The sequence below is a fragment of the Camelus bactrianus genome, chromosome 3 (genome assembly GCF_048773025.1).
Source record: "Camelus bactrianus isolate YW-2024 breed Bactrian camel chromosome 3, ASM4877302v1, whole genome shotgun sequence".
Lineage (NCBI taxonomy): Eukaryota > Metazoa > Chordata > Mammalia > Artiodactyla > Camelidae > Camelus > Camelus bactrianus.
Window position 1 is genome coordinate 61,293,369 of NC_133541.1, and position 13,090 is coordinate 61,306,458.

The window sequence follows — 13,090 nt, forward strand, 5'->3', positions numbered from 1 at the left end:
CAGTGAAAGTTAGCCATTTCTGCTCTCCTGCGAGGAGTTGTACTTCTACACCGTTAAGTTCCATAGTGGGCTATCACCGTAGAAGTCGGAGAAGTAGATTGTCAGAGAGGTAGAGATTCGTTCTGCATGAGAGCTATTTGTGAGTTTTACCTTTAAGAGACAGAGGTTTCCTTAATCCTAAAATTTCCTGACTCAATGGCTGTCTGTTGCCTTATTTCCCTCTCACAAGATGGTGCCTCTGGGATACTTTTGGGCTTCTTTTGTCTGTATTTATTTGTTTATTCTCTCCCTGAGGGATGTTTCCTTATACTTGTTAGCTGCTTGGTTGTTGAAAAGGCACTGGAAACTCCATCTATCCTCTTTTCACCCTGCTTGACCTTTGGAATGCTGTTGTCAGCCAAGAAGACATTGATATCTTCAGTCTCCCGCTAGCTTGAATTCTTTTGGGCAGAGCCTGCTCAGATTATCTCCTGATGTCATTCCAAATGTCTGATGGCCATCTATGGCAACGGGGCTGGGCAGAGGCCTGCTGGGAAGGGGGAGCCCGTGGAATGCCTAATGGAGCATTCTGTCCAAGAGGGACCTAGAAGTAGTTCTCTGTTGGATGCATGATCAGCGGTAGAGCTATGTCTCAGGGACTGTTTGCCACTTCTTGAAAAACAGAAACCATAGCATTTTGCATTTTTGGTTTGAATAAAGTCCCACTTGGGATGTGTGTGATTCCTCATGATTTCATGATAGGTGTAAGTATGTGCTACAGGAAAAAACAGACTCAAAAACATTATTAAGCAATTTACATCTGGTATTCATGCAAACTCTTCTCATTAGGAACACCAAGACAAAAGAATCTAGAAAGGAGAGAATAAAGCTACCACATTACCAATCCTCTCTATCTAGGTAATTTTCCAAATGATGGTATTTTACTTAGCTGAGAATGTACACATTTATTTCTAAAATATTTTATTTATAACTTAAAATTTTAAACCAAACCAAACAATATAAAATTGTATTTTTTCAAGGCAATATCATGCATGGATTTATATGTTTCCAATACTCACTAGATTTAAAAACAATGAGATAACATAATTATATCTATATTCTAATTTACCAGAAAGAGGGAGAATTAATTTTCATTGTTTGGGATGAAGTCTGTCTAAATTATTTTGGAATATGATGAGAATTAAAAGTAAAATGCAATAAAACTTTAAAATTTAAGTCCATGATTAAAATCATTTTACCAGTGAGTACTAGTTCACTGAGTCAAAGATCCAAACCAAAAAAGGTCTGATCTCTTATAAAAGGTTTCTAAGATAAATTTGTAGTTAAATATTTCTGTATCAATAATATTCATATTGGTAATACAAAGATTTGTAGTATATGTGCAAAAATAATACTACCTTATTAGAATGTGGGTTAAAATAAGTAAGTTCAAAATGCATAACATTTAATGGCCACTCACTATTTGTCAGTATTGGATTAATACTGTATTAATTGCTTTGTAAACTTTACTTCTTTTTACCTAAGCAACAACCTTTCTGATAGGTACTACCATTCTCCCCGTCTTACAGATTTTAAAAACTAAAGCTTAGAGAGGTAACAGTACCTGCCCCAGGTCACATAGCTCGTAAGTGTCAGACAAAGGATGTGAAACCATGTTGATTTGTTTCCAGTAGATACCCTTAGCTACAATGCTATGCGGCTTCCTTATACTCATAAACTTTGCTCACTTATAGGGATGATGAGAGCAGGAAATGATATAATCGATATTTTTTCCCAGCCAGAAAATATTTCATAAATATGTGTCTAACCGTGTGTCAACCTCTTCAAGGCTCACACTTTAGGAAGCTCTTTGCTTATTTCAGTAATGGTGTCCTTGCATTTAAGTTTCTACAGAAATGTCCTTAGGAGTTTACTCTGCAATCTTAACAGTCTGTTGGCAAGTCATTATCATTAAGGATGAATTTGTTACTGAAACTAAATCCAAACCAAATGTCATGAACAAGGTGCTTGATGGAAACTATGATATGATTATAAAGCAGCAGATTATTGGATATCTGCTTCATAAATTGACACTAATCGCAGATATAAGATGGGAATTTCTAGGATGTCCCTGATATAAATGTGTAGCCTTTAAGGAGACATTTTGGCAACTAACACTCATAAAAGTTATGCTCATTTTTTTGAGAAGCCAGTTTCATTAATGAAAAGTTATATATCATGTATGAACATTGTGGGAAATACCTTTTCAGACAATGTACAACAGGATAAGGCCAGAGTGAAAGGGTAGATAGAGACCCTGGATTAGAATCCAGGCTCAAACACTTAGTAATCATTTAACCTTTATTCTCTAAATATCCTCATTGTAAAATGGGGAAAGTTGCGGGACCTCCCCAGGATGATGATTTTGCTAACAAGAAGATGTGAAATTGTACTTGTATAGCCATTTAGTGCCTGGCATGTAGAAAACGTTCAATAAAGTTAGCTATCATTATACTATTTCACTTTCAAGGGCTATCCCATATTCCTGAAAAACATCTCAACATCAGTCATCTAACAAAATTTTAGACGATATTTTCTTTTCTATCAGCTTTCATGCTTCAAAGCAGTTTTATTTCATAAAAGCATTTCATATTTGAAATAAATGTAAAACATACTTATGACAATATGTTGATCAAACCAATATGCATTATACCAAGAAGCCTTGCACTTTGGGGTGTCCAATTTCTAATATCCTCGTCAGTATTTTATATAACCTTTTCAGAGAATCTTTTTTTGTATTCATACTCGATTTGATCAGGCTTATGAAAATAATTATATTTGCCCAGAATAAGGCACCAAAATTTTATTTTTTAACTATATCAGACATCTTCTCAATTGCTTATTTATTACATAATCTCACACTTAAATTTATGGAACCTTGGCATAAATGTATAGAATTAGTGGCTTCCTATTAAATCTGAATTTTTAAGTCCTTTGTAATCAAGATTATGGGTGTGGTGCAGGCAAAATGGTAAGGTTGCTGAAGCTTGTCTTTGTATCACCATCTTCCCTCCACTCACCTTCAGCCAGTTCTCCTTTCACTCTGGCATGCTCCGCTCACTCAGCTGCAGTTTTAAAAATCAATAATAGCTCTTTATTGAGTGCCTCTATCTCCTCCCAGCCTCTCCCTGATATGACCCACAAGGTCCTTTCATTCCTCAGAAGCCTCTTTATGTTCCTGAATTCTCTTGGACTATGTTCTACCAGAGGAGCCAAGCACTCCGGCCACTTACTTTGTGATGCAGTAGCAATGTGTTATTCCTTTAAATGAACTTCTCTTCAGAAGTTTTCCGAAAAGAGTTCATAATCCAAAGGAATATCTGTGATTACACAAATTCTGCAAAATTCCTGCTGTGTTGGTCAGGAGATGCTTTGGGGAGGAGACTCTCAGTATGTCTCAGGTCCTGGTGTTCTGTCCTGGCTGCAAGTCAGTGAGAAGCCTGGCTCTTCCTTGAGGAAGACATTGTATTATTTTTGAAAAGGTTGGGATTGAAAGACAAGTTCTCTCTCAGCAAAATATCATGATTCTTGAACATTTGTCTACTTATTAGTTTTTTAAAAAATATAATATACTTTAGTTCCTGCTGCCCTGGTTTCCTTTTCTATTCCCTCTTTGCATAGGAGGCACACAGTTGCTGTGTGTCCCTTGGATCACCGCCTACTGTGTTGTGCAGTCCCTTCTGCCCCCACCCCAAAAGCCACCAGAGGTGTTGTTAGTGATTATTTCTCCAGAAATGTCTTGAAGGGAATATAAAAACCCTGTGATAAGAATAGTGTTACTTCCTGGATGGAGGGAAGAATTTGGAAGGATTGGGGAGAGGTTCAAGGTTGGAGGGCAAAATGCATTCTGCCCTTTATCTCCTCTATGAAATCACTGGTAAAGCATCTTCCTGTGTGCAAAGATCGGGCACATCAATGAAATATGTCCCAACTTTGTATAGCATTAAACCTCTAAATATGGAACATCCATATTAAATAGAGTATACTATATTCAGAAATGAAATATGAGTCTTAAGTAAATGAGTTTGAACACTACTTAAAGAGGGGTATGTAAGAAACATTCTTCAATTTTTGTGTTCCTTTTGATCCCTTTAGAAATAGCTAAATAGCTAATCAACAGATTTACTCCCATCTTTTCCATTTCCTTCCTTTTTCATCTTTATTTCTTTTGTCTTTCCTTCATCTTTTCTGCTCCATCTCTTTATTTTCAGTTGTAAATTTTTAATTTTCAGTTGTAAACTCAGTAAGGCCACACACACACACACACACACACACACACACACACACACACACTCTACTGGTTATTAACAATTAATCAGATTTTTTTTCTTGCTTTGGAAAGCTACATTTTCTATTTCAGAACCAGGGGGCTTTATTAATAATATTTTTCTATTTATCTGAATGACTTCAAAATAAAATACTACTAACAAATGAGCTTATTTCTAAATAATTGATGATTTATGCTATAGACAGTATGGTCATAGAAGAGTTTCTATGATTATTTTTGTTATTAATCACTATAATTACTCTTTGATTACAATGATGATTAACTCGCAGCCAGTAAAGCATGTGCTTATCTTGTTTATCTAGCATTTGTGAAGGATTTGTGTTCATCCAGCCACACATTCTCACCTTACCCTTATGTAACTGTGAGATTCTAGTTTGTGTAGCCTATGGCCACAAAGTGACTCACATACAGAAGAATAAAGCCTGCGGTTTCCCATACATTAACACTAGGCCAATAACCCTTTAAACTCCCTCGGTCAGTGATCACTGGTATTCTAAAGCTTCTAAAACTAGAATTCTAGTATTCTAAAACTGAATATGTTTGCATACATACTTCTCATATTAAACACTGTGTGTGCTTTTTTTTCATGACTTTCCTAAGGGGTCAGTTCAAGCCATTTTTCATATTTCAGGCTATACTATTTAGTGCCTGAAACCTCAGGAGAACTTGAGAATGAGTTTTGCCTTATCATTAGTATTGGGTGAACCTTATCATTTGCCAACCTACATAAAAAGAATGAAAAGTAATGAACTACTTAGGCAAAACTATATCAGACAGTAAATAAAAGTGGACATAGAATATCTGTAGCTGTGTCCGCATGTTCCCTTTGATCTCTCAGGGCCTGAGATCTCTAAGTGCTCATTTTCTTGCTACTGTAGAGCAGGGGAACCCACCGCTTAGAGAAGGCTCCAGTGAGGACTGAACAACCTAGCGCAGAGAGCAGGTTTTCAGAGTGCGTCAGATTCACGCAGGTTCCTGGGCCCCACCTCAGGTCCATGGAGCCTCAATCTCAGGGACCTGCATTTTAATTAACTCCTCCAGTGTTTCTTACGTACATTTTTTTTTGCAAGCCACTGCTTTAGTGTAGAGTAAGCATAAAGTCTTCCAAGTCCTAATCCTGCAACCTTACCTTTTCTCCATCATTTGTTCCTGTTCTCCTGAATCATCTTAAGTTTCATGGGACTTTTAAGTTAGTGAACACCTTTCAAAATAGTAAGAATGAGAGTTCAAAATGGTATGAGTTTTCCCATTGCCTATCTTGATTCATATTAAAACAAGCAAAAAAAAAAAAAAAGCCACATAGATTCCACCTATTGTAATGAGAAAACTGACTAAGCAACATGGGGAGCTAGTTCTCTGAAATTTCTGTGCATTTCTGAATGTCTTCATCTTCACTTATCTGAGGAGTAGCACCTATCTTTTCTTGGATGGAATATGCTCCTTGGATCCCAGAATCTCAGCAAAACCTTTAAAATGGGCTTTGGATCCAGGGACCTCTACCTGCAGTGACAGCTGGCCCACAAACACGTGCATATTTCAGTGACTGTCAGTGGCTGTGAGCCGAGATTCGCTGCACCCAGGACTAGCGCTTGTTCTTGATCACTTAAGAAATGTGGCTTTTCACCAAAGCGACTTCCAATCAATACAAATGTTCCTTATCACCTCGGTAATTACCTCGGTCTGCCCAGCAATCATGAAGGGCCTTCACAACACTGGCATCCCAGGCAACACGGCAGTCCACATTCCCAGCCTTTTAACCTCTCTCCATCCCCAGCTGCTGCTATTAACCTCTCTGGGATTCAGATATTTTTATCACTTCAGATTAGGGGTTCTCCGCCACGCCTGTTTCTCGTTCCAGTGTTTTTCTGACACGAACAAACATATTCACATACTGGCTTACAGCATTGAGTGTGGTGAATTTTTTTTTCTTTCATTAAAAAAGTCTCCCATTGTATGAAACTAAAAACATTAAATGACTATTAAATCCTTTGTGTCAACTCAGCCTTAGAGAGCACACTGGAAACTTCAAAGCTATATAAATAATATCATTTTGATGGTAAGACCTTTCATGTTTTGTTGCCAGGGCACCCAAGTGGGAAAAATATGGCCAGCTGGTCAGTAGTGTATTACAAAGTGATTTTGTTTTGCCCACTGATTTCATAGGTTAATACTGGTGTTAGTTTTAATACTTGGAATGCTGACATGGTGAGCTACTTACAGCAATAAGGAGAGGGCAGAGCATGCCACTGCAGAACGGAACCCACCAGTAAGGTCCAGAGTCCTTTTGGGACTTCACACACAGCAGAGGATACGCCTTCTTATTGGATAACTGAAACTTCCTTTCCTCTGATTTGCACACAGCCTAGCAAGAGTCTCATCCGTTCAGTAGCCTCTCAGAGGTTACATGATCTGTTTCCAGTTACAAAATTACTAAGCAGTGCAAACAGAGACTACAACTCAGAGCACCCTACTTCTGCTCTGGTGCTTTGTGGACAGCACTCTTCAGCTTTGAGGAGAAAACATTTATGATCCTTCAAAGGCAGACAAGGGACAAGTCATCATTCACTTTCACTAACAGTCATTTGAGATACAGGGAGATGGTTAAATTTATTTGAAAGTCCTGTGATTTTGCATATTTTGCTTTGACACCCCTGTCTTTCTCAGTTGTTAGAAATGGGTATTATTTACTGATTATTTTGCTTGCAGTTGATTTACATACTGTTACTGCGTATTGTTAAATGGTTTGCTGATTAATGACTAATGTTGATTTGGACTAAATGTAATAGAATAAGCAAATTCATTTGTAAATTTAGATATATAATTTAGTTGCTAAATGGTATCATAGAGATGTTGGAGATTATTTTAGACTAATCCCTTGCAAGGAAACCCTTTCCACAATTTCCTCCCATATCCTATATCAATGTTTTAAGCTTCCCTCTCCTTTTTTAAAAAAAATGTGTTTGCATGTCTGGATTTTAAAGCAAACACTTCTCACAGGCAAATATTGCTCCAAAGCCTAGGGTTAACATAAATTATTTAAAATTCAGAACATGGTAGATATCTCCTAAACAATTCCTTTTCTGGAGGGTCAGAAAAAATTAGGTATTTAATTTGAATATATTTTCATGACCTTGACTGAATCAGTATGTTGTGGAGCATTACCAACAAATTATATTATAACAATATAAAATATTAGAATAATTAATAATTATTTGAATAAATATCAGATGCTTATATTAATACAGGATTACTGAGTTAAAGAATTTCTGAACTGTTAGGAAACACTTGCTGATGAAGCTACTAGGATCCAGAGAGGTTTAGTAATGAACACACATACATATAAGCTAGTTAGTTGTTGGGTCAGTTATATGAACTGTTTAATATATTCTGCACTTGAGTATTATGCATATGCTTATGTGTTGGTATATTTGGTATTTTTAATTATTCTCTATTATTTCAAAAAAAAATTTCAACCTGAACTTTTCATTTCTCATTCATCTAAACATATATGCTGCCATTGATTATTTTTTATTTCTGCTACTTCATGTGCACCTTTAGTATTTTCAGTTTAAAATCAACTTAAATAGTAAAGAGAACCTAAATGAGAATTCATACCATAGAAATTTTAATGTGTTTATGTTTTTTTTAAACTACATTTTAATATACTCTGGTAAATCTGTACTTCTCTAAAAGGTATTACATTTTGTGACTGAATATGCTTCTCCAAAGGAATGTAATTCACATTAATTTTCATGTGCTCTTTTTTACTTATAGTGTGACAGTCCACATGTTTAAGTCTAATAGAAGGCAAAAAAAATCACTGGATATGAAGGTGGGACACAGACCCAAGCCTGCATCTACATTCTCACATTGATGATCTTAGGTAACTTTCATTTTTGTGCTTCTGTTTCATTTTCTTTAAAATGAGTAGTTGAAAGCTTCAAAGACTCTTGCAAAGATTCCATGAACTTAAAAGAAGATTTGATTGAAAGAAATGTGTGGGCATCATTACCTGGCTGCCCAGTATTTTCATGGATACACACTCATTACATTTATCTGAAGTTCCTTTAAGGAAATTAACTCTTTGTCGGTGTGAGATATGGACATTGAGAGAGGTAGGGGAGGTAGGAAAAGGAAGGGGAAACAAGTTAGTGACAGAGGAGGGATGGTAGATGGTGGAAATTATTCCTCTTTTACTTCTTTATATCTACAGTCTAGTTATTCCTATTTGAAAACCTGCTGGCACCAGGTATTATCAACAGGGATGAGTAATATGTAATTTTTATCTTTACTGGGTTACATTTGGCTCACAGACAGTTGACAGCTGTCAGTCAGGTGGCTGGTCAATGAGGAGATACATATAAAGCTGCCAAAATTTTTGTTTCTTTAAATACTTACAAGTAAACCATTTTAGCTGGAAACTTCTTTGTCCTGAAATTAAATAGATTGATATTCAGAATACAATTTTCTGGAATTGAGTGCCAGGAGAACCAAGATTTTCCCTATGAATATATAAGGTAAAGAAAATGTTTTTCAAATGTCTTTCTGAAATGGGAGAATAATTAATTTTTCTCCAGTATAAATAAGCTCTCCTTAACACATGAACATATATTGCAAATAATACTTAAAGTACATGTGTTTTAAAATTAAACTTTTAGGGCATGTATGAGTCATTGCAACTTTAAGCCACAGTTTCTGACTAAGACTTATTAAAATAAACCATTCCCATACATTGAGGGAGTTGGCGTAGGTATTTTCCTGACAGGAAAGTTGAAGGTTTATCAGAAGGACAGACATGTAGCTGCATGGCAAACAAGTAATTAAAGCTTCTTCTCATAATTAAAAGAAATATAATGGAATTTTAGATTAAGCCCACAATTTAGAGCATAGTTAAACTTATAAATTTTAGTTATTTAGAAATATTTGGGCTATACCTAACATTGTTTCTTACAGGTTCAGTCACACTTAAGTAATTCATAAGAGTCAAAAAAAATAGTTTGGAAGAACTTTTGTATTGCTTGTACTTAATGTTAATGAAAGACAGTATTATAATTATAGCTAATTGTATTGCACATAAAAACTCAAATGTAATTTTGAAGTTGACTTAAGAGTGTATGTTCAGTTTTGCAATAATTAGTCATCTTTAAAAGCAAGTGCTTGATTCTTTAGGAATATGTATTTAACAGACCAGATAAGTAAAAAAATTATCATTTGCATTGAGTACATACTCATTCTTTAAGAGATAATGTTAACTAAAAAATTCAGTGACCATGGTTACTCAGGTGCCAGAATCAATATACTGAAGATTTAAAATATCACACAAAAATAGCAGTTTGAATCACAATGTATTTCTTTTTTAAAAAATAAGAGGTTTTAATTTTCTGAACCGTATTCTACATTTAGTAATTTATTATGGAAATCAGATTTGGGTTTCAGTTTTTTAAAATATGGGTTCACTGAAATGTAGATAAGATTATGTTTCAAAAAATTAGATTTTTTGGTGGGGTAGATCATTTCTGGTAATTATTAAACCACAAATATTTCATAATTTTAAACAGCAATTAACTCAGTCTGATAGAGTGTGATACATATAAATTCAGGACATACCCGTATCATCATTGATTTGACACTTGTTTTAGATACTGTGGGTATTAAAAAAATCTTACTATTTTCCCACTATGTGACTATGTATTAAGCATGCGGATTGAAAATTATTTATGAGATCATCAGAATAAGACAATTGCTTCACAGTATTCATTTATATTGGTGGGAGCATTTCTCTTCTTAAGCACCAATTCTACCCCCCACAGCCCAGAAAATTGATTTTCTGCATCATAATTTATAGCATTCTTGCTCAATGTATGCTGTGTGTCTTTTACATTCATTAGTCCATGTTGCTTGTGAATATGGATTTTGGTTATTAAAATGGTTTCATATGTTTACTATGTATAGTCCCTAGCTTTGAGCTCCTTACTTGCTTAAATAAATGTTTTCAATTTGCTATAATACAACAATTTGTAGAGAAATGCTGTGAAGCATAGTTAAAAGAATGAATCCTTGAAATAGAATCTCTTTTTAAAAATATGTCCTAACATGTGGTCTCACTTTTCCATGTTTTGCATTAATTAAAGTCCTATTCTGAAAAAAATATTTTTGCCTAAACTTTTGAATTCACAAAATAAAAATACCAAATATATAAATGTACTAATTTTGGAAATCAGTGACGTAAAAACATGCGTTAGTACTGTATTGATTGTTCATTCCAAAGATTTTTCTCTAAAGAAACTCTTTGTAAAGTTATGAGAAAATGTTGCCACTTTCATTATTAAACATTCTGTGCAATACATGTTTTAAAAAAATGTATTACAATAAAATTAATTTCATATTCTCTCTAATCATATTCCTGTCACATGCACACGTGAAAAATACTAGCACATGAAACATTTGAAAAGAGCATGTACCATTTCACATTTTTATTTGGAGATTTATTGAAAAATAACATTTTATTTGGAATGAATAGATTATGACAGAATTAGGTAAAGGGATGAAATAGTATTTGTGTATTTATTTGGATAGTCTAATATCATATATATAATTAATTCTTCATTTTTAAGATATTGAAGATAGTGATGAAAGAGACCCACATTAAAAATATAAAGTATAACCTTTCTTTAACTCTGAAAAATTGTCAAATGGTAATAGCCCTACCTTCTACAACAGATAAACCCACTATTGAGTTAGTTGGCTCTGATTCCAGTGGTCTCCTCAGTGTTCTGAATGTAGGTACCTCAGCAGTGCCTCTTCCAAGATAACAAAATCAACTTTTAGAGATTAAAAAATATATTTTGGCAATTGAAACTCACCAGTGCCTTTCTGCTTCTCCAGGAAGTTGTACCCGTCAGCACCTGCTGAGGGCTTTGTTGTCCAAACTCTGACAGGTAAAAAAATTCCTGTAGAATAAAGCCAGACCAGCTGGCTTTGAAGAGAAACCCCCCAGTTTGGGCTGCGTTTGCCTCCTCTCCTTTTCTATGAAGACCCAGGCTTTCCCCCCTTGATCGTCAAGCCGTAAGATGCGTGATCCCTGTGCACAAGTGTCTGGCAGGCCGAGGTGCACCTGTTCCTGTCACTCTGGGGTAAATTTAGCTGTAAAGGTATCACTGACAAGCAGACCTTTGTCAGTGCTGGCAGAAGAACACAGAATTGCTTTTCTCCCCTCCCCCCTTCCAAGCCCCTTTGCTGCCAGTTCAAATGGAAAATATCAACTCGGAAGTCTATCCAAAAATCGTTCCTAAAAAATGAGATTGCTTTCATATGGTAAAACGTAAGTTCCCCCATTTCACACAGACTTTAAAATTACATTTCCAAGACTAATCTTGGAATAAGACGAGTTTTTGTTCAATTAATTGTGGCTGGAAACTTTTTAATGGAAACATAGCACACACTTACTTCACTCCAGGTTATTAAATTGTGTTAAGCATTAAAATCAGTTGCCATTCTTTGCTGTAGCTCATTTGTTCTTTTCGATCCAAAGAAATATTAGGTTAAAAACTTATCACATAGGAGGGATTAATCACGCTACCAAAATTAGAAAGCGTGTAGTTCTGAGAGACTCAATGTCCAAATTGTATGCTCATGGCACTTACACTGTTGAGAATGGAGGATCCCAGTACAACATTTAAAATGGCAGCTGATGTCTGTGGAAGCGTTGGGTGTTTAGGAGTGGGCCGAAGCTAGAGTTCTCTTACTCTCTGGTTAAGGTAAGGACATTTATCATTTATGTGAATTTTTTAGATTGATTTCTTTATTGATAGTTTGAGAGCATTTCCTTTTGAAGGAAAAGAGAGAGGCAGGCAGTGTTCATTGATATGTCTGACATAAATATAGTAGTCAAGATATATAAAGCAGCACAAGAAGTAATGTGCTTAGCCTCGGCATTCTGAGTTTCTACTTTAATAATTATGTTTTCTTAAGTGGTGTTAAAAAGAGTTGTGCAGAATACCTGTTCTACCATATTATTGCTGTTTACAGCCGTTGGGTGCGATGAGGAAAAGAAATCTGGGTCAAAATAAAAAATGCTTTGTAAAATAAACAAAGTTCCTATTTACTTACTATGCATAAACAGCCACTCACTAAGCCTCATTTCTCCACAGGGCACCACTTTCAGATAAAAACATAGACCTGAATGGCATCATCCAGTATCCAAGGAAACCATGTAAGTACCCCTCTCACTGTGTACTTCTCTTATTCAGAGTTTAAAAGCTAGCTGAGTACTGAATAAGTGAGTGTTTTTATTTAATAATTATACGGGAGGTACTTTTTAGGAGCTTGCTAAAAAGAAACAGGTTCTTTGTTATGTGCATCATAACAAAACCCTTATGTTTTTCATCATATTTCATAAAATTATGTGTTTAGTCACAATCTCTCCACCAATTCTCATCCTAAGTTACAAACAGCTACTCAAAGTCCTAATGAATTGGGAGTTTCAAACTTTTCTAAAACTCATTAGTGTCTGAGAAACAGTGTTTCAGAGGCCTTGTGCCAGGAGCAGTTACCTAATTGTAATGAAACTTTTTCAATTTTAAAAATTAAGAAAAAAATTGCTTGGAAAGTAATACTTTATTGGTAAACATTTATAGCAATTTATTTCTTTTTAGACTTTACTTGGGGAGTAAGCAAGTGAGCAGAGATGAGGTTAAGTATTTAGACAGCACAAAGAATTTTGAAAAAAGTATAATTTCAGAGATGCAAAAATCTGTTTGCATA

General features: G+C 35.2%; 1 protein-coding gene and 1 long non-coding RNA gene across 10 annotated transcripts in view; one reads left to right on the forward strand and one right to left on the reverse strand.

Moving 5' to 3' along the window:
* Window positions 1–11,399, reverse strand: part of MEF2C (myocyte enhancer factor 2C) — a 162,194-nt gene extending 150,795 nt beyond the window's left edge. For 5 of the 9 annotated variants that reach the window (XM_074360338.1, XM_045522213.2, XM_010962417.3 and 2 more), the window contains exon 1: window positions 11,191–11,398. The gene's annotated coding sequence lies outside the window, so the exon portion shown is untranslated. Of the gene's footprint in view, window positions 1–8,725; window positions 8,759–11,190 lie in introns of all 9 variants that reach the window. The other 4 variants (XM_074360344.1, XM_074360339.1, XM_074360348.1 and 1 more) reach the window with 3 other exon arrangements.
* LOC105074787 (uncharacterized) overlaps window positions 1–13,090 on the forward strand; it is a 455,371-nt gene that overhangs the window by 3,018 nt on the left and 439,263 nt on the right. The window contains exons 2-3 of the long non-coding RNA XR_012505515.1: window positions 8,102–8,210; window positions 12,478–12,539. This is a non-coding gene — a long non-coding RNA (uncharacterized LOC105074787). The remainder of the gene's footprint in view (window positions 1–8,101; window positions 8,211–12,477; window positions 12,540–13,090) is intronic.